Source organism: Triturus cristatus, chromosome 11 (genome assembly GCF_964204655.1).
Source record: "Triturus cristatus chromosome 11, aTriCri1.1, whole genome shotgun sequence".
In the NCBI taxonomy this organism is placed as follows: domain Eukaryota; kingdom Metazoa; phylum Chordata; class Amphibia; order Caudata; family Salamandridae; genus Triturus; species Triturus cristatus.
In genome coordinates this window covers 57798902-57825387 of record NC_140594.1, presented here as the reverse complement: position 1 = coordinate 57825387, position 26486 = coordinate 57798902, and the positions used below count along the sequence as shown (strand labels likewise).

The window sequence follows — 26486 nt, the reverse complement described above, 5'->3', positions numbered from 1 at the left end:
TTGGTTTATTTCCCTTTCTTTGACTAAATGCCCTGGGCCCTTTCCAACGAATGCTGTGCTGTTGCTGCTCTACATTGTGTGGATTTCATTTGTTCTCTTACTGTACTAATAGCAGTGTTGATATTTTATATTTGTATCAGTACGAATCTGTTTAGAAACAAACTGAGATCCCTGCGGTTTCATGTGAAAAACCACAGCACGTGCTCCTGACAGTCCATTTAACTCATCCAGTGCGTCCATCTCTGCTTAGGCTGGGGTTGTGAGTCCTTGGCTACATCTGCTGCTGGGATGTCACACTTGCCTGCCACACCCACTGGTCGTGGTCATTATATGTAGTAACACTTATCACATCGAAACACGCACATTCCCTTGAAGATATGGTTACTTACCAGGAAAGGGAGTGACACACATCAGGGATCGCGAGTCCTGAGGAGGGCCGAAATGACCCTTTATAGGCTATGGTGAAGGCCGAAACATGTCGACATAGAAGCAGTATAGGAGAGGAAGGGGCCCTAATTTCCCCTAGACCATCTCCGTCTCTTTATCTTTTAAATCTATCCAGGGAACCCAGGAATAGAAGTTGATGTAGGGTATCTCTGAGCTAGTTTTAGACTTTTCCTTTCACTGTCCTTTTGTCTACTGCACGGATCCCAACACATTTGTTTGTTATATCCTCCCCTCTCTTTGCTCCACCCCAGGCGTTGGTCTGCACAGGGATGTTTTAGCAGCCTTCTGATAAAGCATGCCACTACCAAGTGGGTGAGAGCAGTTTTTTAACAAACCTCATGTTTTCTCGAAATGTTGAAAGAGATAGATGATACCTTTAGCCGCCTATCTCCCCCTCCTTTTCCTTGTTTTGTGGTTACTGTTTTATTTGAGACCACCACTCTGGCGACGTATCAATGGGTCATCTCTCAAGTCAATGGCGTCTATTTAGCCCACATAGCATAGTTTGTGGATCTAAGAGTAAACATCCAGAGCACATGTCTGCTCAACTAGGCCAAGTATGTGTGAGCTCGATGCAAGTTTTATTAAATGTGTTATTTAATGGCTCATTACCATGTGCAAACTGTGAATCAAATAGAAAGGACAGGTGCAGGAAACCATACACATATACCCAGATGTAATTTGCCTGCAATTTATTCCATGTCTTGCCCAGTGTCTGTGGGACCTGCGGTCTGTGCTTAAAGGAGTGATTCACATATATCTCCTCCTCTGCATCCACACTAAGAAAGAAGTTGGTCCCAGGGAGGAGCCGACCTTCCCACTCACTCTAAGCATATTGTTCTGGAATTACAAGGCAACAGGCCAGATGTAAGAAAGGAAATTGCATTTCTTAACAGGCCTAATCGCAATTTCAGTCCGTTAAGAAATGCAAAAGTGCCCTTCCCTATGTACAAAGGCCTAAATGTGGTTGAGAAAAGAAATCACATTTTGTGATTCCCTAAATAGGATATGGCAAATAAGGATTTCCAATTTGAGATTTCCTAAGCACATGTACAAAGCATTTCCTAAATGCGAAATGCTATTACCATTGAATGCAAGGCGATGGTAACCATGTGTAAATTAGGAAAAGGCATCCAAAACTGCAGTTTTGGTAGTGCCACAGAGCGCACACTTGCCCCTAGGTATTTGTGCTCTTTACACATGCACCACTTTTTTTATAGGGTGCATCAAGGGGGGGTCCTAGGCCCATAGGCACACTTGATTTTGCATTTCCAAGTTTGTGATTTCCCATTAGGATTTGACAATGCTAAACCATTGGTACCTATGGTAAGGCACAAATGATTTAGCACTTCCTAAATAGCGATTCCGACTCTGTAGGAATTGCTTAAGGAATCCCAATGTTTGTTCATTTCATTTTGCGTTTCCTTTCTTAGGATTCAATATTTTGGAAATGCTGAATGAAAGTTTTGTACATGTGGCCCAGAGTCCTGCAACCCTCTGCCTGACTCTTCACAGGCTTCTGCCCGCCTCCTCCATGCCCTCTGGGGACACCATGAATCTAGGCACTCGCCTGGGGTGCTGCTTGCCTTCCATCTCCAAGTTCCCAACGGGTGCACCCACCTAGGTTACATGTAGGACCGGGGGCCTCTCTCTGGACAGCAGGACTCCTGTAAAGCTTTGAATTAAAAAGGTGACCCTGGTGAATCTCTGCATGCCTTCCATCCCCAGGTTTACTACGGGTGCACCCACCTAGGTTACATGTAGGGCCGGGCCTCTCTCTGGACAGTCGGACTCCTGTAAAGCTCTGAATTAAAAAGGTGACCCTGGTGAATCTCTGCATGCCTTCCATCCCCAGGTTTACTACTGGTGCACCCACCTAGGTTACATGTAGGGCTGGGGGCCTCTCTCTGGTCAGCCGGACTCCTGTAAAGCTCTGAATTGAAAAGGTGACCCTGGTGAATCTCTGCATGCCTTCCATCTCAGGTTCACAATGGGTGCACCCACCTAGGTTACATGTAGGACCGGGGGCCTCTCTCTGGACAGCCGGACTCCTGTAAAGCTCTGAATTGAAAAGGTGACCCTGGTGAATCTCTGCATGCCTTCCATCTCAGGTTCACAATGGGTGCACCCACCTAGGTTACATGTGGGACCGGGGGCCTCTCTCTGGACAGCCGGACTCCTGTAAGGCTCTGAATTGAAAAGGTGACCCTGGTGAATCTCTGCATGCCTTCCATCCCAGGTTCACAACAGGTGCACCCACCTAGGTTACATGTAGGACCGGGGGCCTCTCTCTGGACAGCCGGACTCCTGTAAAGCTCTGAATTGAAAAGGTGACCCTGGTGAATCTCTGCATGCCTTCCATCTCAGGTTCACAATGGGTGCACCCACCTAGGTTACATGTGGGACCGGGGGCCTCTCTCTGGACAGCCGGACTCCTGTAAGGCTCTGAATTGAAAAGGTGACCCTGGTGAATCTCTGCATGCCTTCCATCCCAGGTTCACAACAGGTGCACCCACCTAGGTTACATGTAGGACCGGGGGCCTCTCTCTGGACAGCAGGACTCCTGTAAAGCTCTGAATTAAAAAGGTGACCCTGGTGAATCTCTGCATACCTTCCATCTCCATGTTTACAACAGGTGCACCCACCTAGGTTACATGTAGGGCCGGGCCTCTCTCTGGACAGCAGGACTCCTGTAAAGCTCTGAATTGAAAAGGTGACCCTGCTGAATCTCTGCATGCCTTCCATCCCCAGGTTCACTACGGGTGCACCCACCCTAAGTTACATGTAGGCTCGGGGGCCTCTCTCTGGACAGCAGGACTCCTGTAAAGCTCTGAATTGAAAAGGTGACCCTGCTGAATCTCTGCATGCCTTCCATCCCCAGGTTCACTACGGGTGCACCCACCTAGGTTACATGTAGGACCGGGGGCCTCTCTCTGGACAGCAGGACTCCTGTAAAGCTCTGAATTAAAAAGGTGACCCTGGTGAATCTCTGCATGTCTTCCATCTCCAGGTTCCCAACGGGTGCACCCACCTAGGTTACATGTAGGGCCGGGTGCCTCTCTCTGGACAGCCGGACTCCTGTAAAGCTCTGAATTAAATAGGTAACCCTGGTGAATCTCTGCATGCCTTCCATCCCAGGTTCACAGCATGTGCACCCACCTAGGTTACATGTAGGGCCGGGCCTCTCTCTGGACAGCAGGACTCCTGTAAAGCTCTGAATTGAAAAGGTGACCCTGGTGAATCTCTGCATGCCTTCCATCTCCAGGTTCACAACAGGTGCACTCACCTAGGTTACATGTAGGACCGGGGGCCTCTCTCTGGACAGCAGGACTCCTGTAAAGCTCTGAATTGAAAAGGTGACCCTGCTGAATCTCTGCATGCCTTCCATCCCCAGGTTCACTACGGGTGCACCCACCCTAAGTTACATGTAGGCTCGGGGGCCTCTCTCTGGACAGCAGGACTCCTGTAAAGCTCTGAATTGAAAAGGTGACCCTGCTGAATCTCTGCATGCCTTCCATCCCCAGGTTCACTACGGGTGCACCCACCTAGGTTACATGTAGGACCGGGGGCCTCTCTCTGGACAGCAGGACTGCTGTAAAGCTCTGAATTAAAAAGGTGACCCTTTTTAATCTCTGCTTGCCTTCCATCCCAGGTTCACAAAGGGTGCATCTGCCTAGGTTACATATAGGGCCCGGGGCCTCTCTCTGGCCTGCCGGGCTCCTGTAAAGCTCTGAATTAAAAAGGTCACCCTGGTGTATCACTGCATGCCCCCACGAGGAAGCCTCAATGTAAGGGCGTCTGCGTGTTTGGGGCTTATCTCCGCATTCTCCACCAGAGTGCACATGGACCCATCTCTAGTGGATGAGGTGAGGGGTGCTTTTTGTCAGCCTTCCTTCCCAGTGTCGCCAAGCACCCGCTGGTGTTGTAGAGGCTGCTAGGGGCATCACCTCGGGTCCTCGGGTAACCAGTTACTTGCATGTTTTCTGTTGCCATCCTGGCAGGTTGCTTGTCCTGCCTGCCACTTTTGCTGGGTTAGTGCCTCTTATTTGGCAGTCAAGGCTGTTCTGGGTTTGAGATGGAGGGTGAATGCTTCCAGGTTCCTTATCCCTTGTTGATATTTACCAGTCCACCAACTTCGACTAGGTGAGCGCTTCCTGTAAAGCTTCTTAGCGCTATTGCTTTGTTTATAGATTCTACCACACCTGTACCTCGCTTCTTGACAAAAAAGGTGGAACGCGTTATCCGGTAAGAAAGGTAGACCTTGGTGCCCAGTGAGGTCTTGTTTGTGGTCTGGCTAGTGCGGGTAGCAACCTCCCTTCTTATCATTTATGAACATATGAAGGACGAAGGGTGGAGTCAGCCGTAACCAGGACTCAAACCTGCAGTGTAGTGTAGTTCCTATATCCCTGATAGGCTCTGTGCATTGGAATAATATACACTAGTTTTGACATAGGACTGAGGTCAGTATCTCTCTATGGAGTACATGAAACCTAATTACTTGTGTGTGCCAGCTAACTCGGAGGTCACTAGAAACTTCTTGAATATACAAGAAGGGATTCGTTTCTGACAACCGCATAAACATGACAACTTTGTTTCCCTTAGAGTCGGAACAATCTCAGAACCGTGGAAACAATAGATAACAGTTTCACTCAGTCAATCGTGCATGCTTCGTTTCTACAGAGTTGCACAGAAATAGAGAGACGGGCGTTCCAATAAAAAGGGTTTATTGAACAGTCTTATTTCTCATGCAAGAGATATGAACTGCTACAAATCGTAAGACAAGCTGCGAAGTACAATATGTACAGAGTTAGCAGTAAGATAAAATAATACTGCAATAGCATGGTTTGTAGCTATGACATATATTAATTAAAATACATACATAAATAACACAGGCTAAAATGTGGATACTCATCTCATGCTTCTAAATAGTTCTACCCCAGTGTACCTAACCTAAGTGTAGTACGAGGTAAGAAGTAGGTGCTGTTTTCTAAAGTATAGCTAACTATAGCTATAGTTTTAGTTTTGCCAAGAGTTGCCAAAAGTTTCGCTAAGTTCTAGTCTGCTCCATACCTTAGAATGTGCACGGTTGGAATCTCTTTTCCGGGTCTCGATATCTAACATCCCGCAAGGGGAGTCAGAAACACTGGAGCTGGATTCTCTACGTAGAGGATGACAGCGTCTGGTCAGTGCATCAGGCTGGGACTCGATTTCCTTCCGAACTTGCCGTGGCGAACCGCAAGTAGGCAGTCGAGCTGGATTGTGCCGGAACCGTGGTTTGGCAGGGCAAGTGCAGGTATATTTATACCTTGAAGGTGTTTAGGAATGCCTGTATTGACGTAAAAGTCGGGCATCGGAACGTCATGAATGAACCCCTAAGGAATAGATGTTCATGCATACTAAATGAGTTCTTTGAGAAATCAATATCCAAGCATGGGAAATTCCTAAAGGCTTAAGAGTCCGGTTTTCCAAGAACTCGTTGTGACGTGGGTGGACGGATTTAGGAGACCATGCCTGTATTTGGTTATCATGGACAATGCCTAAATAAGGGCTGGATTTTCTATGCCTAAATAAGGGCAATATGAATTGTACCTATATAAGGGCATAAATCAGGAAACCTATATACGGAATCTAAATCTACACACAACACCCACTCCAGTTTCGTATGAACGACATTACTAAATCCTAAACATACTAAACATGTCTAAAAGAGAATATCGCTTGATAATCGAAAACATGCTAAAACATATCTAAAAAGCATATGTCCTAAAAATGCATTATAAACCCATTGCTATGCATAAGGTGCTGGACATATTAAAAGCAATGTTCCATTCTAAGCATATGCGTACATTGAAAATGCCAACAAGAATGAATCATATATACAAATGATTAAATGGCTTGTTAATGCAGAAGAAAAAGGGCCGAAACTATTTCATATCAGGTTAACACAAAACAATTGTTGATGTGACAAGGTGGCATAATGTCTCTGGAAGTTTTTCAAATAATTCTGTTCTCTATGAATAGCTCTACTATAAGCAGATTACTGTGCCAAAAAATGAAAAATATAAATTTGGAGAAAAAAAAATTAATCGTAGGAAAAAGTTCCAAAGTTAGTCCCTTGTCTGAAAAGAATGAAGGCCACATTCAGAGTCTCATCGGAACACTGTGTGCCTGAATTAAAAGTCAGTGTGTGTGCCTGGAAAAAACATGAAATCTTCTATTTCTGTTGACAAAAATTCATCTACCGTTGTAGGTGAAAGTTGGAATACCTCGTTTAGAAGATTAACTGCACATAGATGTGAACTATCGCCTTCAGCATTGGTCGCATCAGCAATGTTCGAATCGGATGTTACCTGCGTGCCTGTTGTTTCCTCACGTACCTCAGCAGTAGCAATTTGCATTTGTGAGATCTCAATGAATGCCGTCATCAGGATTGGTAGCCACTGGAGACAACACAGAGCATGGGCCGTTACTGGGTCCAGCAGAGTATTGATATCCGTAGGCATGACTGATGGGAGTGTTAGACAGATGTCTAGCACGCATTCTTCACCGCAGAGCAGGCAGCGTAGAAGAGGTAAGATGCAATCTTGCCAGATTGGTCAGAAGGACAGAAACCATGTGGTGTTTAATTCTCGTAGACGAGGTAAACCCAAAAGTTGGACGATGCGCTCACAACTCTTCATCTCCAATAGAGCTCTCTCTATGGTGAATTGGGTGTCGATGGTGAGTTGACTTGCCATTTCGTAGCAGTAGGAGCAAAAATAGGATCCCTGCAACGAGTGCTAAAAGGAGCGGCAATCCGTCAAACACAGAGTGCAATAAGTTTGGAAAAATTCCGAGGACTGCTTGAAAAGGTGCTAACAGTCCTGCACACACATTCTTAAATACATGTACAATACCGCTCGTATCAGACATGTTTAGGATACGACCTAACATTTCTGAGAAATGTACAGGGCAGTTTGTATACAAAAGGGTATGTATCTCCACCGAAGTCCATGCGACTTGTAGATCATAGGTTTCTCTGGCCGAGGTCAGTGGCACTGTTTTTTGTAAAAGAATGGCTTTCATTCTGCTTAGAGTATCAATTTGTATAGAAGAGCTGTTCAGTGAAGGCCACAAAGGTGACTCCCTGACTGTATTCTATTTGTGGAATCAAGACTTGCATACAGCAAGTGACCCTGGATGTAACGGTACCTAGATATGGAATACCTGGCAACATGCCGCAGCAGCTGCGATCACTCAACATAATGTAACTCCCATTAGAAATTTGGCCAAAAATTGGATTAATCACTGCAGCCGGTGAACCTTGCAGGTGACAGGATAAGTTTGTAGTGGAACCATCACAGGCCCCGTGTAAGTTAATACCCTGACAAAGGAGAGAACCGCTTAGTGTGTGTGCACAGTTTTCACCGCTAAGAAACACTTCACGTTCCCCACTCCAACATCTATGTGCGCAAGGTAAATCCCAGGATGTCTTGATGTATACTTTACCCAACCATTCATATTTGCCAACTGGTATATGTTTTAGGCAATATTGAAAATGGAAAGTTGTAACAGGCAGAGTAATTTTACCATGTATGATCCACTCAGTAGCTGGTTTTTCTGCTACCGTGAATGGTAATTTTTATAGTTTTTCAATGCTCAACATAGTGTAGTCTGCTCCCCTTTGTGCCAGTCTGATCTGTTTATCAGTGAGATTGAATTCTGAAAACAGTGACGTAGTATTGATTAAACGCCAAGGCACATAGCCTGCACGCAAGTTTTGTAGTGTCCAGCCTAATAGCATGATAGAACTTAGTTGAGACTGACCATGTTGCAACATGACCAAGTCTTGTTCCATGATGTCTATGACAGAAGACATAATGCTGTCCATGGAATATATTCTGGACGACAGAGTCGTTAACCCATTGTCTACTACAGAGAGAGTTTTCTCTAAATTAATACGATCAATTTCTCGTATTCTTTCTGCAGTCTCTGCTTGGGTAACCTTCGATGCTTCATTATAAGCAGCGTAGATACCGGCATATATTAAACGTTTTTGACGCTGTTTTCTTGGTCCTAGCAAGAATTCCCTAAGGTCTGCTCCTTCTTGAAGTAAAGTTAAGTGGTGTTTTACATCCTTCAGTGTAGCTTTCTGTAGCGAATCAAGGCAGAGTTTCCATACACTGTATGTTGTTACTACCCCTGGATGTTGTCTTTAAACATATCGTGGGTCTGGCCTATATATAGTGAAACCCTGTGTTTTATTCAGGAATCGATCTTGACAGTTGTTTGTGTCTGTGGGCCAGAGCAACCATTTTTTCCATTCTGGATCTGATCTGTTGTGATGCAAGATATTATGTATGTCGACCTCCCCCCGTGTAGTGCTATTACTTGCAGGTATAGGCATGGTCGGTGTGTTCATGTCTTTGATCCTGGCTAATCCAAGGCAAGACGTTTGCTGGACAGCGTCATTCAAAAACATAATTTGCTCAGGAATGATGCAGGCCCTAAAAGCTTCTACCCCCTGTACTTGCCAATCTTTTGTACCATAGACAGTTTTTGTCTCAATGTTGTCTTTCCAAAAGTCGAAACCCTGTCTAGACAGTTGGGCAATAAAGGCTGCAGAATAAATCTGTTTCGTATTGGTTAACACATTTTTCGTTCCTGTTTTGTTCACATTTTTAAAGTAAAACGTTTCTGGTTTAGACAAATTGTAGCCTGAAAAATATAGGAACTTCATTGCGAAAGTTTTTGAGCTACCCTTTGGAGGTGTAGGACAATGTTCCCATTGGTTATACATAAATACATTTCTAGGCGTTGCAGATTTATGCAAGAAATGATGACCATAGTGGTTATAACAATACATTTGTCCATAGTCCGATTAACCCTCTAAATATTCATGATTTGTGAATACTGTAGACATCTCTAGATCAGACATCATGTTATGAACTGTCTCGAAGTCCCAATCATCAGAAAAGGTACTAGTGGTAATAAAGTCACTTAATGAAATCTTAAATAAATGTGGAATCTTCAAAAGCTCCGACGGGCCAAAAATGTCATATTGAGTTTGGTCCCAAACTATACCATCATGTATGGGAACGGCTGTGATGTTCACTGCTGACAAGTCTCTTGCTTCACGATGGGATGATTTGTGTGGCTGGAGAAGTAAGTTCACTCTTTTACTTGCTGTGTCCATTTGAAAATATCTTCCATTTATCAGCATACCCAGAGTTAATACCAGTGCTAACCAAAGTAGAAAGAAGAATATTCTCAAAACAATCCATAGTTCAATCCATGGTGAAACCAGATAAGTCTTTTTCAGGAGATGAAAAAAGTCTGTTGCTTGTTTTTTGAAAGTTCTTTTTGCTGGCGTCGTTTCAGGTTCGCTGGGATCCTCAGAAAACGTATCAAAGTTCATGAAATAGCCAGAGGCAGTTCTGTCAATGGTTGGAATTGCATCAGGATTTGTTGAATTCGCTGGAACCAGTTGATCACTTGTTACTTCGTTGTAGACATGTGTATCGACGAACTGTTATTTGGGTTTCCAGAGGGACAAGTTCCATAGCTTTGTTGCTTAGTCCTTTACTTCTCACTGCAGAATCTTCAAAGCTGATGAGTCTCTGAGTTTGAACCTCTTGGATTGTAGCCAGCGGAGTGCATCTGCTACCTTGGCGGAGTCCACTTGGTCTATTGCTTAGTATTGGCCACATAGTATGGTTTGATCAGGTCGATGGACACAAATCTTTTCTCCTTTTTACCAGCAAGGGGCAGCAAAAGTACTGTTCTTGATCCGTCGATTGCTAGGACAGGTACTGGTTGTCTGTAAGAAGGCCCAAATTCCTTCTTGTCCGCGATCTTTTCTCTGACTAGATCACCAAGCTTTGCAATCCAGACAGGCCTTGCTGCGACGGCCGGTTTTCCCTCAGTGATGGTTGGCTTCAGGAGCACGTTGCTTTGTTTTGTTCTTAGTTCATTTAAGTCGTGTAAAACAGCCAAACGATCTTTGATATAAAATTTCTTATTTTCCATCACTGTGCCTTGCATATCAAGGTCCAGTACCAACATTCTAGTTCCAAATAGAACTTCGTTTGGAGTGACACCCCCTAGAGAACTTCTTGGCAAGTTATTAAGTGCGCGTTGGACCCCATAAAGGTGTTTGACCCACCCGTCACCCGAACCTAATACCCTAGCTGTTATAGACTGCTTTATGTCCTGTTTTTTTCTTTCCACAACAGAATTTCCCTCAGAATGGAATGGAGAAGAATACCGCAATGCTACGCCCAAACTGGCCATGGCTTCTTTGTAAGCTCGAGAGCTAAACGCAGGACCCTGGTCAGAATGTAGTGTGCCAATTGCGTATGTGCTGATAAAGACTCGCAAATCTTTTATAACAGTTCGAGCGTCAGCCGAGCACTGAGGCCACATCCATAGGAACCTAGAACACGAATCCACTGCGACCATGATATATTTATAGTTACCATCCCTTTGTAATGGACTGCAGCGGTGCAAGTAAACACATGCTAATGGTTTATCTGAAATTAACAGGGGCGTCTGCGCAGGACGTTTCACAGTAGAGACTTTCATCTTCTGGCATATTTCACATTCCAAAACATAATTCCTGGTCTGTTTCCTAATGCCTGGCCACCAGTATCTCTGTTTTAATAATGATACTGTGGCGGAAACACCTGCATGGGCAGAGGCGATCCCTTCATGTGCTGCTAGAATGAGTCCTAATCTGTGTTCCATGTTTGGTATTACCTTATCCCCCACTCCAGGGATTCGAGCAAATGGACCATTGTTCGCAACAAATATATATGAGTGGAAATTTCTTAGGTAACGCTGCACCGCTGCCTTTGCTTGAAGCATTGACAGCCAGCATTATTTCACTGTCTATTTTCGTTCTTGAATGAGTGATTGCAGCTACGGAAGCCGTTTGCACAGCCCCTTTCGCGACTTCATCAGCCAATGAATTCCCTTCAACGTGAACGCCATCATGTTGATGACTCTGCGTGTGTATCACGTGAGTCTTTTGTAGTCCTTTTTGTAACTGAACTACTTGTTCCCAAAGCATTTTATGCTTGATTGTGCCACCTTTTGCATCTTTGAAACCATTTTGGAGCCAATTCTGTAAATATTCATTGTAAGGATTGAACACAGTAAAAAGAATCGCACACTATGAGTGTGGGGAATTCGCAATCCGTGTTTTCAAGTGCCATTTTGAATGCTTGTAATTCAGCTCGCTGAGCTGTACAATCTCCTAGAGATTGCGTTTTTGTGACCATTGGTCTGAATTTGCCATCGTGCATATGACCTTCAACGATCGCGCATGCTGCACTGTAAGCTTGTTTACTCCTCGTAGCAGGTTGTGCAGATCCGTCAGTATAAATTATAAATTCGTACTGATCAAGAGGGAGAATTTCAGTAGGCAGAGGACATTCGTGCTCGTATTGCAGAAATGCTTGTGTTTTCAAATAAGGATCAAAAACATATTCAACATCAGTTGCAGCAAGAGAATTAACCCATTGTATCCATCTCGGATGTAATGCTTTTGCATTCGGAATGCTTGCTTAAGTAATTGCCTCTAAGGCTGGTACAGGAGTCACGACCATGGTTAGAGAAGGCTGGCATAATGATGTCTTCGCCATGTGGGCACTCCCTGACAAATTCTGGTGGCCAGTCTCGTTCTGCTAGCAGTATATCATAACCCCTTGAAAGATGCTCCCAAAAGAGTGCTTCAATTTTTCTTTGTATGTCTCCCTCCATCCGGAGTGTTATTTCATATAACCTATGCGGAGAACTAACCCTGGTGTCTGCAGTTTCAACTTGAATGTCCTCATTAATGTCCACTGTCTCCAGAAGCCCCTTCAGGTTCTGGCGAGCTACTGTAACTTCTGCTGCACTGTCCAACATTGTCTGAGCCCATTTTCCATTCTTGAGTTGCGTTCTCAGAATCCTCGGCATGCCTGATCTTCAGACCTGCTACCTTCTTCTTGGAGACTTGAGGTTTTTGTTTGTTTTTCTGAATGTGTTGATCGTCTTTGGACTTCACACGTTCTTCTTTGTTCTCTGACCGTCCTCTTCTTTCGGATGTCTGTGATGATATCTGAAAGGTACGAGAGGAACGTGTATCAGTATCTTGATATCTGTCAGGATTTCTCAAATTATCCCTATTCCTGAGGTTGTACCTCCTTTCAGAGGGCTCCTTTTGAGGAGACCTACCTCGGGATTGAGAACGCTTCTCTTTGGAATGCTGTTTGCTATTTTCCCACTTCTTTTTAGAAGAGGTAGGAGTATTTTTAGGAAAGACCTTATCAGGACTTTCAGACACTAGTGGTTTAACTGGTTTCCCCCCCAAACTGTATCTGCCTAATTCTTCATAGGATTTTTCAATTATTCTGGCTAGTTCTTGTGGTGGTTCTGTTACATCAAATTCCCTTAATTTTTGGCAGATTGCCACTGATGCTGCTTCTCCTTTGATATTAGATAATATTATTGTTGAGACCTGGTCGAAAATTTTCAGTAACTTCATACCTAAATTCAGAGCAGGCTCTGCCCTGTATTCGTTTTGAATTTGTTTCAGGACATCAAGTATTACCGCCATGGAAGGAACACCATGTGTTTTTGTGTAGTTTGCAGCAAAGACTGTGCCCCAAGTGGTGCAGTCTTCCAGATGTGGTGTGATCCCCATTGGTAAACAGATTGTTAGAATTCTGTGTTTCTCATAAGGGCTGGTATTTGGAAATACCGCTTCGATTTGAGTAATTTTTTGAGCTATCCAGATGGAATTTGTTCACGTTTTGTGGGCATTTTACCCATGACTGCGTGTAAAGTCTGTGGAGTGATTTTTAATGTATTCCCCTGATGAGGGGCTGGATTTTGAATGATTAATGGTGGTTGGACTGTGAAAGTCCGCATGACATATTGAACCAATTGTCTATAAATTTTGATTAGCTCCTTGAGTTGAGCTAGTAATTCTACATCTGTAATTTCTTAAATATCAGGATGAGGTGTGTAGCCGGCTAGAATCGGCCATGTTGCTCCTGGTCTACCTAGTGGACCGACCCTGGTAATGTGATTGTAATGTTTTAGGGCGCCTTTAAACCAGAGATCATGCTCCTGGTGTGTGAGTGGAATTTCAATATCCTCGAAGGGAATATATTCCTCAGGTGGATCATCTTCTTTGTAGAAGTGAAACAAGTGTGTTACTGGATTTGATTCTGGGAATACTATCCATGAATAGAATACCTCTGTCTGGTGAGATTCATATGCCTCTATCACAAAAACTGCTCTACCACCTCTTGGTGTTAGGCCATGTTTTATAAGTTTTAGAGTGATGGCTGTCCTTAAATTTGGATGGTTGATTATAACATCCTCGTCGGTTTCTTGAAAACCTGTACGATTAAAAGCTGCTGTGACTCGGTCAGCTGCAGCTCCACTAGTATCGGTGTTTGTGCCGTTTTCAGTCATTGTTTAATGAAAGTTTCAGAGCAAGTTTCAAGGGAACAAAGATAAGGTGCACAATATTTTGGAACACTGTATCCTTCAACGTTGAACAAACCAAACAGCTCATACATAGGATTTTTGTCCTACTCCGCTATGGCGGATATTATCCTTACCCACTCCAGACGTCTTATGGAGTATTATGAGTAGGGGTCTCTGAGAAAAGCACGACTGAGTTACATCAGTATCTAGCGTTAAATTAGTGCCTTACCAAACTGTTGGGCGCCATGTAGTGTAGTTCCTATATCCCTGATAGGCTCTGCGCGTTGGAATAATATACACTATAGTTTTGACATAGGACTGAGGTCAGTATGTCTCTATCGAGTACATTAAACTTAATTACTTGTGTGTGCCAGCTAACTCAGAGGTCACTAGAAACTTCTTGAATATACAAGAAGGGATTAGTTTCTGACAACCGCATAAACATGACAACTTTGTTTCCCTTAGAGTCGGAACAATCTCAGAACCGTGGAAACAATAGATAACAGTTTCACTCAGTCAATCGTGCATGCTTCGTTTCTACAGAGTTGCACAGAAATAGAGAGACGGGCGTTTCAATAAAAAGGGTTTATTGAACAGTCTGATTTCTCATGCAAGAGATATGAACTGCTAAAATCGTAAGACAGGTTGCGAAGTACAATATGTACAGAGTTAGCAGTAAGATAAAATAATACTGCAATAGCATGGTTTGTAGCTATGACATATTTTAATTAAAATACATACATAAATAAAACAGGCTAAAATGTGAATACTCTTCTGATGCTTCTAAATAGTTCTACCCCAGTGTACCTAACCTAAGTGTAGTACGAGGTAAGAAGTAGGTGCTGTTTTCTAAAGTATAACTAACTAAAGCTATTGTTATAGTTTTGCCAAGAGTTGCCAAAAGTTTCTCTAAGTTCTAGTCTGCTCCATACCTTAGAATGTGCGAGGTTAGAATCTCTTTTCTGGGACTCGATATCTAACATCCCGCAAGGGGAGTCAGAAACACTGGAGCTGGATTCTCTACGTAGAGGATGACAGCGTCTGGTTAGTGCATCCGGCTGGGACTCGATTTCCTTCCGAACTTGCCGTGGCGAACCGCAAGTAGGCAGTCCAGCTGGATCGTGCCGGAACCGTGGTTTGCTAGGGCAAGTATATTTATACCTTGAAGGTGTTTAGGAATGCCTGTATTGACATAAAAGTCGAGCATCGGAACGTCATGAATGAACCCCTAAGGAATAGATGTTCATGCATACTAAATGAGTTATTGGAGAAATCAATATCCAAGGAAAGGAAATTCCTAAAGGCTTAAGAGTCCGGTTTTCCAAGAACTCGTTGTGACGTGGATGGACGGATGTAGGAGACCATTCCTGTATTTGGTTAGCATGGACAATGCCTAAATAAGGGCTGGATTTTCTATGCCTACATAAGGGAAATAGGAATTGTACCTACATAAGGGCATAAATCAGTAAACCTACATACGGAATCTAAATCTACACACAACAGCAGGGCACACAGACTTCCGCAGCGAGACCTTAACTCAATGAAAGGTTCAGAAGACGAGACGTTTTCAGTCCCCCCCCCCCCCCCAACCCCCACTCAAAGGCTTGCAAGTTGTGTGGAATCTGAATTATTGTAGGAGTTGTATAAATGTCTCCTGAAGCAGGAGGGCTTGCAATCGATGAAGCATGGAGTGAGCAGGAGCTGTGCATCCGTTTCCACTATCTTAGATAGTGGAGAGAAGCCCTCTCCCATCGTTTGCACGCCTTTTGTAACTTATCTTAGCCAAAGTCGCTGAAAAAACAATATTAATGAAATGAAATGAAACGTAGATTTATAAAGCGCGAATTGCTGCCCTGAGGCGTCCAAGCACTGCCTAGAGAGTATGGTCATTAGTCAGAGGCGGTCAGCTGGGGATTTAATCATGGACGTTGAAAAGAAATGTCTTTAATTGCTTGCGGAAGGAAAGCAGATTGGGGTTCGACCTGAGTTGAAGGGGGAGGAGGTTCCACGTCTTGGCGGCATTGTAGGAGAACATCCTACCCCCCGCCCTGGCTCTCCTGATTCTGGGAACTGTGACTAGAAAGGACTGGCTGGAGCGAAGGTGTCTCCTAGGAAGGTACTGTAAGATAAGTTCACGGCTAATTGCCGGTCCTGTGTGCCAGAAGGCTTGGTGGGTTATGCACAATGCCTTAAAGGCAATTCTTTGCCGAACCGGAAGCCAGTGCAGGGTACTCAGCCCCGGTTTGGCTGAGACTCTCCGAGGCAGCTGGAGCAATGCGCGAGCCGCGCAGTTTTGGACGATCTGCAGCTTGCGCAGTGTGTAGTGGGGGGCACCGAGATAAAGGGCGTTGTTAAAATCCAGTCGAGACTGGATCAGGCCTTGAACAGCCACCTGCTTGGCCTCCATAGGTAGGAGTGGGAGCACTTTTTTCAACATCCTAAGGAGGCAAAAACAGGTTGCAGAGAGCCTGATGGCTTGGGTGTCAAAGGTTAGGCATCTATCCAGCCATACCCCCAAGCTTTTTATATTGTCCTTGGGTACAGGGGGGGTGCCTAAGCATGGAGGCCAGAAAGAGTCAAAAAGCGTAGGAGCAGCGGGTCCCATGAGCATCAGCTCAGTTTTATCCCCGTTAAGCTTAAGGGAGGATGTCGTCATCCAGCTTTTTACTTCCTCCAAACAATTCCTTAAACCCGTTTGAGCAGATTGACCATCCTCCTGTGCCAAGCAGACCACTAGCTGGGTGTCGTCCACATAAGAGATGACCTTAATGCCAAACGGACGAACAACCTCAGCCAGTGGTCTCATATAGATGTTGAATAACGCAGGGCTTAAAGAGGAGCCCTGCGGAACCCCACAGCTCAGAGGTTTACTGGAGGAGACCGTATTTCCCTCAAAGATCTGGAAGGACCTGTTGCTCAGAAAAGATTTGAGCCAAAGTATTGCCCTACCCGAGATTCCAACATCAGAAAGGCGACATAACAGCATGTCGTGACTGACCGTGTCGAAAGCTGCGCTCAGATCGAGGAGGACCACTGCCACTGATCCCCCTCGATCCAGGATTCTTCTGGCTTCCTCGGTGACAGCTAATAAGGCAGTCTCCGTCCCGTGTCTCGGTCGAAAGCCCGTTTGGGTTGTATCCAACAACTGGTTGTTTTCCAGAAAGTCCACCAGGTGAGTATTGATATGCTTCTCTAAGATTTTGGACACCCAGGGAAGCAGGGAAATGAGGCGGTAGCTGCAGAAGTCGCCAGGATCAAGGTTGGGTTTCTTCAGCAAAGCGCACACCATAGCCTGCTTCCAAGGGAGTGGAACTATGCCGGAGGTGATGGAGGCATTAAGGAGGTTCCTAATAACGGGGAGGACAGCCTGCATTACCGAGATGATTGCCTCTGGTGGGGCTGGATCGCATAGAGAACCTGATTTTACTTGCCGAGCCAGAGTTTCCAGAGCATCTGGTTCTAGCAGGGGAAAATGATCCAAGATTGCCGTAGGTTGAGGGGGAGCCAACCCCGGGCCTGGCCATGTATGGGCAGCGGGGCGAAGATCCAAGGCAGAGAAAGAAGAGTAGATTTTAAGAACTTTTTGATGGAAAAATTCTGCCAGGTCATTACAATGAGCTAATGTATTACTTGGATGTATAGAGGGTGGAGAGGGTTTAGTGAGGCTCTTTACAATCTTAAAAATTTCTTTGGGTTTCGATTTTGCCTGCATGATTTGTGAGGAGAAGTAAGTGGTTTGGGCAGCTTTTATCTCCTCTTTATATGCCCTGATGGCCTCTCTATAATGGATTTTATCGTCCGGGGAATAATCCAGACGCCACCGTCTTTCTACTCTCCTGCAACGCCGTTTTGAATCCCTGAGTTCCTTAGAAAACCAGGGGGCAGTTTTTTGTGGGCGCTTCGTGGTGATTTTGCGGAGAGGAAGTGCGGCCTCCAAAGATTTTGAGATCCACTCTACGTATTCCTGATTGGCCGTGCAGGGATCCACGTTAGGGAGGGTGCGAGAAGTGATAAGACTGTTGGCCCAAGACTCTACTGGGAGTCTAGCCCAATTTCTAGCGATCTTTATGATGGGGGTTGGGTAAGGTGGCTTGTGAATAGACCATGTAAGAGGGACAAGTGAATGGTCAGTCCATGGAAGACAAATCGGTTGCTCCGCCTTAAGCTCGGTGCAATTGCTGAACACTGGGTCCAGGAGATGGCCCTTGATGTGAGTAGCTGAATTGACCAGCTGCTCCAACTGTAAAGCAGCTAAATCATTCGTCAACTCAGTGGCAGTGTGGTTATCGGCGACGTCGAAATGCAGATTGAGATCGCCAAGCAATGTGTAGTTGGGAAAAGTTGTAACCAACTCGGCCAGGGTTGGTGGGAGGGTCTTATGAAACTGCTTTGGGGGGCCCGGTGGTCGATATATAAGGATACCTGAAAAGCAGCTGTTGGAAGAGAATTCAATGCTGAATGCGAGGCTTTCGCAGTCAGGGATTGAGTCAGGGGTATAACGACAAAGGAACTGGTCTTTGTGTATTATTGCCAGGCCACCTCCCCTCCCAGCCATCCGATCCTTCCGCGTAATTTGAAAGCCCGGGGGCAGGGCTGAAACAATGTCCGGATCGGAGTCAGGCGTCAGCCAGGTTTCAGTGAAAAAACTACATCTGGTCGACGTTCCTCCAGCATGAGAGCAATTTCCGTCCTATGCTTGAGTAGAGACCTGCAATTTAAAAGTAACATGCTATAATCCTGCTTGTTATCATGTTGCTGGATGGTATTCAGCTTAAATTTGCACGTGGGGCAGACCGCAGGCAAGTCCAACGCTTGGAATGAGTGCAAACAATCTCCATCCCCAATAATCCTCATACTGAGGAGGGACTCAGAGCTGTAATGCCTTGACTGTCGGACAAAAGATGCAGGGGTTGTGGCCTCCGGTCCCGAACGGTCATGGACGGGCGCAGACGGGCTTGCCTTTAGCGCGCCTTCGGCGCGCTGCCGGCGCTCCCGCTGTCATGCGGTTTAAATATCCCCGGCCTGCCAGCGACTAGAGCGCTGTCCAACACCCCAACCAAGATGTCAGCCAAAGACACCTGCCTGGGTCCTCCAACACCGCGAGAGAACACGATGTGGTTCCGGACCCCAGCAGTAGCAGCGAATTAGCGGCGAGGTGAGTCTGGGGCAATGGCATAAAAAGACGTAAATAAAAGTTAATTCCAGCAATGCAAGTGCAAAATAAAGTATTTGTCTAAAAACCTCCCGGCTTCCGCCTCAGGAGTTGGGGCTCTAGGTTATACTTCTTATTGGGGAACCTTTCTCAAACCCGCATCTTTTGTGTTCGCCTCTTTAGGCAGTAGTTGTCTTTGGACTTTCCCAGGGTCCCGCCAGCAGTACAGTTCTCTATGAAGGAAAACACATGGGGAACCTTATACAAATTCTACAATACATTACAGTGTCTTCTTTTCTATGTATTGTATTATATTGTAATTGTATTTATATAGCGCTTATTACCCCTGACAAGGTGTCAAATCGCTTTTTCGCCGAGTAGCACACTACTCCAAAACCAATGAAGGATTAGTGTTGAATTAGTATAGTGAAATATGAATTTGAGAAGTGGACATGTTAGTCTATTATTTCGATTGAAAACGATAGTGGAGGGATAGATGAGTGAAGGATTTTGATTTTTTTTTTTCTACTTTTTTTGGAGGTCATAGCAGTAGGAGGAGACTTGGGATGAGTAAAAAGGAATGTGGTGGGAACCAAACGCAAAATGTCCACACCAGGGTGGCCTTCTGTCAACAAATTGGGCAGGAAGATTATCCCAGTGCGTGTGCATGCCCCATCGATACCTACAGCGGTCTATCCTGAAGTTACGAGGAAGGACAGCCCAGTTGACAGTCTTTTGGCTTTTTTCAAAGACTTTGAAAGGAAGATTATTTCAGCCCTAAATGCATTTGATACTCGGATCTCTACACTTGAGCAAATTGTTGGTTCTTTGAAGGGATCAGTGGATACCCTATATTCAAGTATAAGTAGCCAGTGCTCCGATCCCCAGCATACCATTCCAAACGCAGGTCCTAGTACTCTCCCCCGCAACGCCATTGCCAGCAGAAGGGGGGAACAACATCTCAGGCTCAAGCACAGGCCTCATCGCAGCTTTATCACAACCGCCTTTGCAATCCTACCCGATGTTCCAAGGATCACGGAGGCTAACTCTGGGTAGCAAGCACTTGGCACGGCGACCAAGCAGGGAAGCCCAAGCAGTTCAGTTTGTCTGCCGCTGCCACATCTCAACACTCACAGCCGACATACTGCCCCTCCAATACCACCATCCAGCTGCCCTTGGCGGCAACTCCCTTCGTCATTGTACTGGAGGAAGTACCCCCTTTGTGGAAGGCGGCAGAGGAAAACTTCAATCAACTTAAAAATAAGACGGTTCACTGGCTGGTAACTAGGACTAATGTAGATGCTGGCAGAGAAAATTATAATCGTCCGTAGGGTGAGTTGGATAGGCCAAACTCGGAAAACGGCGAAGGGAGATGCGTCATAGTTAATTTTACTAACCCCCTGGAGGCGGGTTTAATTTTTCACGCCTTCGGCTCGATGGGCACACCTTCACACTGTATTACAGCTCTCCCACTGGGCTTTTTTTTTACCCCCCAACAACCCCAACGTTGGGGGCTTGAGACATTTGACTTTACAACAGGGAAAGCTGCGGGATCGCCCGGCAAATGCACAGGCCTCATTTAACACAACTCCCCTGTTACAGAGTAATCGTTTCCTCCCATTGAGCAAATTAGATGACCCCGATTGACTGGACTCTTCTCCCAACATAGACCTTCAGACTCATGCCTCCCTAACCAAGGATCCCATGATCGCGACCCAAGACTTTATTAAGGTCTTCTGTTGGAATATAGCAAACTGTTTGATCGTGACTGGCTGGGCATGTTAAAGAACTTTGGTCTGATCTGTCTACAGGAAACATGGAACACTAAGGGTTGCTTGTATCTTGATGGTTATTCTTCCCACTCAGTTTTAGCTCCCCGCTCTTCTAGTGGGCGTGCTAGTGGTGGCCTTACGACTCTAATTAAATTAGAATAGAACTGTAAAGTCCAGGTGATGAATTCTAAATGTAACACTATCTCGGGCACCCTTTTCAATATTTTCTAACAAACATAGACTGCTCCTTATCAATTTCTATAATGCAGTTTCCCCGAAAGATGGAACGGAAGCTATGGCTAGTCTTAAATGTTCTATGGCTGACTTTTTTCTGTCCCCTTTACTCTAATTATGTTGGTGGGAGATTTTAACCTGCATCTGTGCTGCTCCTGTGTTAATAAAAAGGAATCTGATTTTGAAGGTCTTTTTGCAATCCAGACACATTTTAAACACACATGCCAAGGGGAAGCGGCAAACAGTCTAATTTCAGAGTTTAATCTGGTGAACTTGTTGGTGACCAAAGATGGCCCTGTGGAGGGTAACACACCCACTTTTATGGGGAGGGCACCATAGTGTAATTGACTATATCTTTATCTCTGGTTGTCTGTTACCCACACTTTTAGACTTTGAGGTTTTGCAACATGATCTGAGCGATCATAACCCGTTAACCGCTTCATTCTGTTGGGATAATAAAGCGGTGAGTTCTAAACCCGCTTACCAGGCGCCCACCACACTAGCTGATCAGGGCCAAAGGATAAATTGGGCTAACATCGTCCCATCGGCATTTGTTCAAAACTTGGTTGGATCGTGTCATGATGATTTTCAAACTTGTCTGTCAGATGCTGAGCCACCACAGAGGATCCTGGTGTCTTTTACTAACATCTGCAGGTTTATTAAGTCAGCACTCCTTAAATCTGTTGCTTCGCCGGCCACCTGTGTGGTTAGATGGTTAGATGTCTGTGCACTGATCTTGTGCAGGTGTGTGCACAAACTGCCATGTAATCACAATTAAAGAGAGGGGGACAAGGAGCCTATTCGAAGGAGGTCCTGGACCAATGCTCCTAAGGACACATGTGACAAAAAAGTAGATGGTACCAGTTCCTAAAGGGAAGTAAAGGGGCAGCAGCCTATTGCAGTTGCAGCGAGTAAAGGGAAGGAATTGCTGTTGCTCCACAAGGGATGAAATGGGTGGGAGTGGGGAGTAGTACTCCAGTATATGTTGTGCCCTCACACACCTTTTCAGGTGTAGAGCGTCATCATTGAGCACTGCTCCTCGTGGGGGTGGCGCTGCAGTCCCTCACAGGCCCTACTGGAGGACTCTCTGTCGGAGATCTTTTAAGGAGTAGCCGCAGTTGTGCATGAGGGTGTGGGGGCCAAGTGGTGATAGTGCGTGTGATTAAAATAACCCGTCTGTACCCTGGTGGATTTATTGGTGAGTCCTCTGGGTTAGGTTAAAAGACACAATGCGGGGATGGAGCTGCACTTTATGCTGGTTAAAGAGGGGATTCAGCAAATATAGTCCCTCTACTCTCAACCCGTGTGGTGGTGTTCTAGTGAAGTTTAAAGATAAAAAGTGGTCGACATGTTTTGCGCTCTACATGGGTCCCTAGTGGATCCCGCAGCGCTTCATCGGGACCGTCAAGAAATAGTGAAGGAAAAGTAGAGTCAGGGAAAGGCGCCCTGTAATGCTACAAAACCTGTAGATAAGGTTGCGTGTACCTGGATAGGTAATGAGTAACGTATTAGGCGTACACTCTGTTTCAAACCTGGTGGAGACAAAAAAAAGGAGGGGAGGGCAGGGGGGGAGAAAAAGGACACAACTGATGTCAATGGCAAAGTAAAGGAAACATACAGAGACACATCAGAGACTGAACGGAGATACAGGACTATCAGTAGCGTCCCCTGTGGTGGATACATCCGTCCTGGCATGTGTAGTAGGAATATAGGAGACTTGCTTAAGAGTTCGCACACACCTTAATACAGATGTTTGTGCACAGATTGCTGACAAGGTGGGTTGTGTCGTGATTCAAACCACGATGTGTCAGACAGGGGTCCTCGTGAAGACCGAACACAGAGATCTACCCCGTACGAGGAATCTAATTGGTCTTGAAGGAGGAGAGCAGGTTGTGCTGAATTGTCATGGTCTAGTTGGGAAGAATCCGGTAGGTATACTGTGGTGGTGTAGACTCCATACCTAAGTGGGACGTGGATAGGGGGGGAAAGCTGTCAATGGTGTTTAAAAACACCGTCCAAAACCGGGTACTGTGCGGGCTGCATCAGGAAGAAAGGGAAACATTGATACTGGCGCTTGTTTAACCGTTAGAAAAAAGCGGTAATGGTCTTGTAGTCGTAAGCACAGAATATACAGTTGGGGAAGCTGTGAGTTAGTGAACAAGGCGCTTGATACTATAGCCGCTAAATTAGTGCCTAGGCAGGGGTGGAGGGTACGTCTGTAATGGAGTGACGGCGTCGAGGGCCGGGGTTGACGTGAAACAGACGCCTGGTGTACCGCGAGGTACGGGACCCATAATAGAACTGAAATGGGGCGCTAAATACAAAAAACACGTAATGGCACTGGTGAATGACTGAAAGTGAGATAGTGGTTACAATATCGACATTTCATTCCATTCCCTGGGTGGGGTAAGGCTTCTTCGGCATGAGGAGGTAGAGTGGAGCGTGGAAGCTGTAATGGGAATAAAGAGTAAAACGAGACTGCAATGGTTAGTAAGCAGCTAGCAATGCTAGCATCGGTATGGCTTACGGATTTGTCGTGGGATAACAATCCCTGGGTAAACGTACTTCTCACCTCCAGTCCAAAGCCTGGAGACCTAGTAGCCTGCCAGTCCGCCGGTAACGCTGTCCATGTTCTCCCCATATATGTAGTCGCGCTTACTAGGGAGGGGAATGTCATGGAGAATGCGACCGCGAGGAGGTAGTGAAAGTATGGAGAGGGAATGCGGAAAGGAGCGGCCATCTTGAAAGGGTGTTGCTTGTAGGAAAAAAGTCAGCTCCTATGTAAACCATATAGCCAAGTCGTAGTGGCAACTTGAGTTGGCCGGTATAACAGATCAGAACAATCAGAGAAGTACTGTGTAGTGCTAATAAACTTAAAGTGGGGGTCGGGCAGCTAGACGGATAAGTACATAAGATCGGTGTGTCTATGCTGATGTAACAATAAAGTTGTATTTGCCGGGATCGGTCACAAATGATGTACCAACAAGGTGGAGCATCCAAATGTCAAGCGTGTGCACATGAGACCGTAGTATATTGTTCGGTAATCCAAATATGGTAGTGGACATTTGGAAAAGGGCTCAGATAATGAGTGATATAGATAGAGTTGCCCATAGGTCTGAGGGCAGGAGTACTAGTGGGGACATCAAGATAATCACCCATGTAGCAGGAGATATGATGTGCACAACAGTCATGATAAAGGGTAGCCCAGGATAAAGTAGAAAGGCCTGGCTTGTGGCGGTTGACTCCTATCTTCTCCAAAATATAGGTGAAGTGCGTGTAACATATAGTGATACGTCTGCTATCCTGAGTGAGATATAGGAGAGGCTACTTGTATCATCGTGAATTAAAATGCCAATTCGGTCCAGGGTATGTCGTCATTAAGCCCTTTTCTATTGCTTCTGAGTTTAAAAACCGAGCGTTGTTCTTGTCCGAATAAGACTGTTGCTGTCCAGTTGGGATTAGACTCAATAACGGTCCACAGTAGACTAGCAGGGGAGTGATTCATTTCTAAGAAGTGAGATTGTAGTTTGGTTGTAGTTCTTTTGCAACATATAGTGCTTTTGTGTTCTCCGATCCGTAGTTTCACTGGTCTAGCTGTCATGCCTACGTATTTGGATCCGCAGGGGCATGAAATCATGTAAACACAGTTCTTCGAGTTGCAGTTAGTATGTCGTCTCTGTTGCCAGGGTCTGGTAAGCCCCAAGTCTAATTCCTTAGATGATCTGATTTGAGGACAGACCGAGCAGGAGCCACATGGGTAATGGTCAATAACCGGTGGTAATGCCGATAGTGTTGGTTGTTGTTGAGTCGTGATCTTGGGGCTGGTATGTACAAGGATATCCCTTAAATTCTGTGTTCTTTTGTAGGCGAACAGAGGTGTAGGTCCGGGGTTGAAGTTGCCCATTTCGAGAATTCTCCAATGTTTTTTAACGATTTTCTGGATCTTGTTAGAGTTAGGGGTGAATGAAGTTACACAGGTCAGAGTGTCGGTCTTGGTTTTTTCTTTAGTCTCTAAGAGGGCCTCTCTGCGATTATTCTTGGCTCTTTTGCGGGCTTGTTTGATGATTGGTTTGGGGTAATGTCTGGCATACCCCACCCAGGGAATGGTATGAAATGTCGATATTGTAATCACTATCTCACTTTCAGTCATTCACCAGTGCCATTACGTGTTTTTTGTATTTAGCGCCCCATTTCAGTTCTGTTATGGGTACCGTACCTCGCGGCACACCGGGCGTCTGTTTGACGTCAACCCCGGCCCTCGACGCCGTCACTCCATTACAGACGTACCCTCCACCCCTGCCTAGGCACTAATTTAGCGGCTATAGTATCCAGCGCCTTGTTCACTAACTCACAGCTTCCCCAACTGTATATTCTGTGCTTACGACTACAAGACCATTACCGCTTTTTTCTAACGGTTAAACAAGCGCCAGTATCGATGTTTCCCTTTCTTCCTGATGCAGCCCGCACAGTACCCGGTTTTGGACGGTGTTTTTAAACACCATTGACAGCTTTCCCCCCCCCCCCCCCCCCCTATCCACGTCCCACTTAGGTATTGAGTCTACACCACCACAGTATACCTACCGGATTCTTCACAACTAGACCATGACAATTCAGCACAATCTGCTCTCCTCCTTCAAGACCAATTAGATTCCTCGTACGGGGTAGATCTCTGTGTTCGGTCTTCACGAGGACCCCTGTCTGACACATCGTGGTTTGAATCACGACACAACCCACCTTGTCAGCAATCTGTGCACAAACATCTGCATTAAGGTGTGTGCGAACTCTTGAGCGAGTCTCCTATATTCCTACTACACATGCCAGGACGGATGTATCCACCACAGGGGACGCTACTGATAGTCCTGTATCTCCATTCAGTCTCTGATGTGTCTCTGTATGTTACCTTTACTTTGCCATTAACATCAGTTGTGTCCTTTTTCTCCCCCCCCCCCACCCCCCTGGCTCCCACCCCTTTTTTTTATCTCCACCAGGTTTGAAACAGAGTATACGCATAATACGTTACTCATTACCTATCCAGGTACACGCTACCTCATCTACAGGTTTTGTAGCATTACAGGGCGTCTTTCCCTGACTCTACTTTTCCTTCACTATTTCTTGACAGTCCCGATGAAGCGCTGCGGGATCCACTAGGGACCCATGTAGAGCGCAAAACATGTCGACCACTTTTTATCTTTAAACTTCACTAGAACACCACCACACGGGTTGAGATTAGAGGGACTATATTTGCTGAATCCCCTCTTTAACCAGCATAAAGTGCAGCTCCATCCCCGCATTGTGTCTTTTAACCTAACCCAGAGGACTCACCAATAAATCCACCAGGGTACCGACGGGTTATTTTAATCACACGCACTATCACTACTTGGCCCCCACACCCTCATGCACAACTGCGGCTACTCCTTAAA

At 45.5% G+C, this 26486-nt stretch overlaps 1 protein-coding gene across 1 annotated transcript in view; it reads left to right on the top strand.

Annotated features, from left to right (window-relative positions):
* The window catches only part of TXNRD2 (thioredoxin reductase 2), a 683633-nt gene that overhangs the window by 156919 nt on the left and 500228 nt on the right, over positions 1–26486 (top strand). The gene's annotated exons all lie outside the window — the stretch shown is intronic.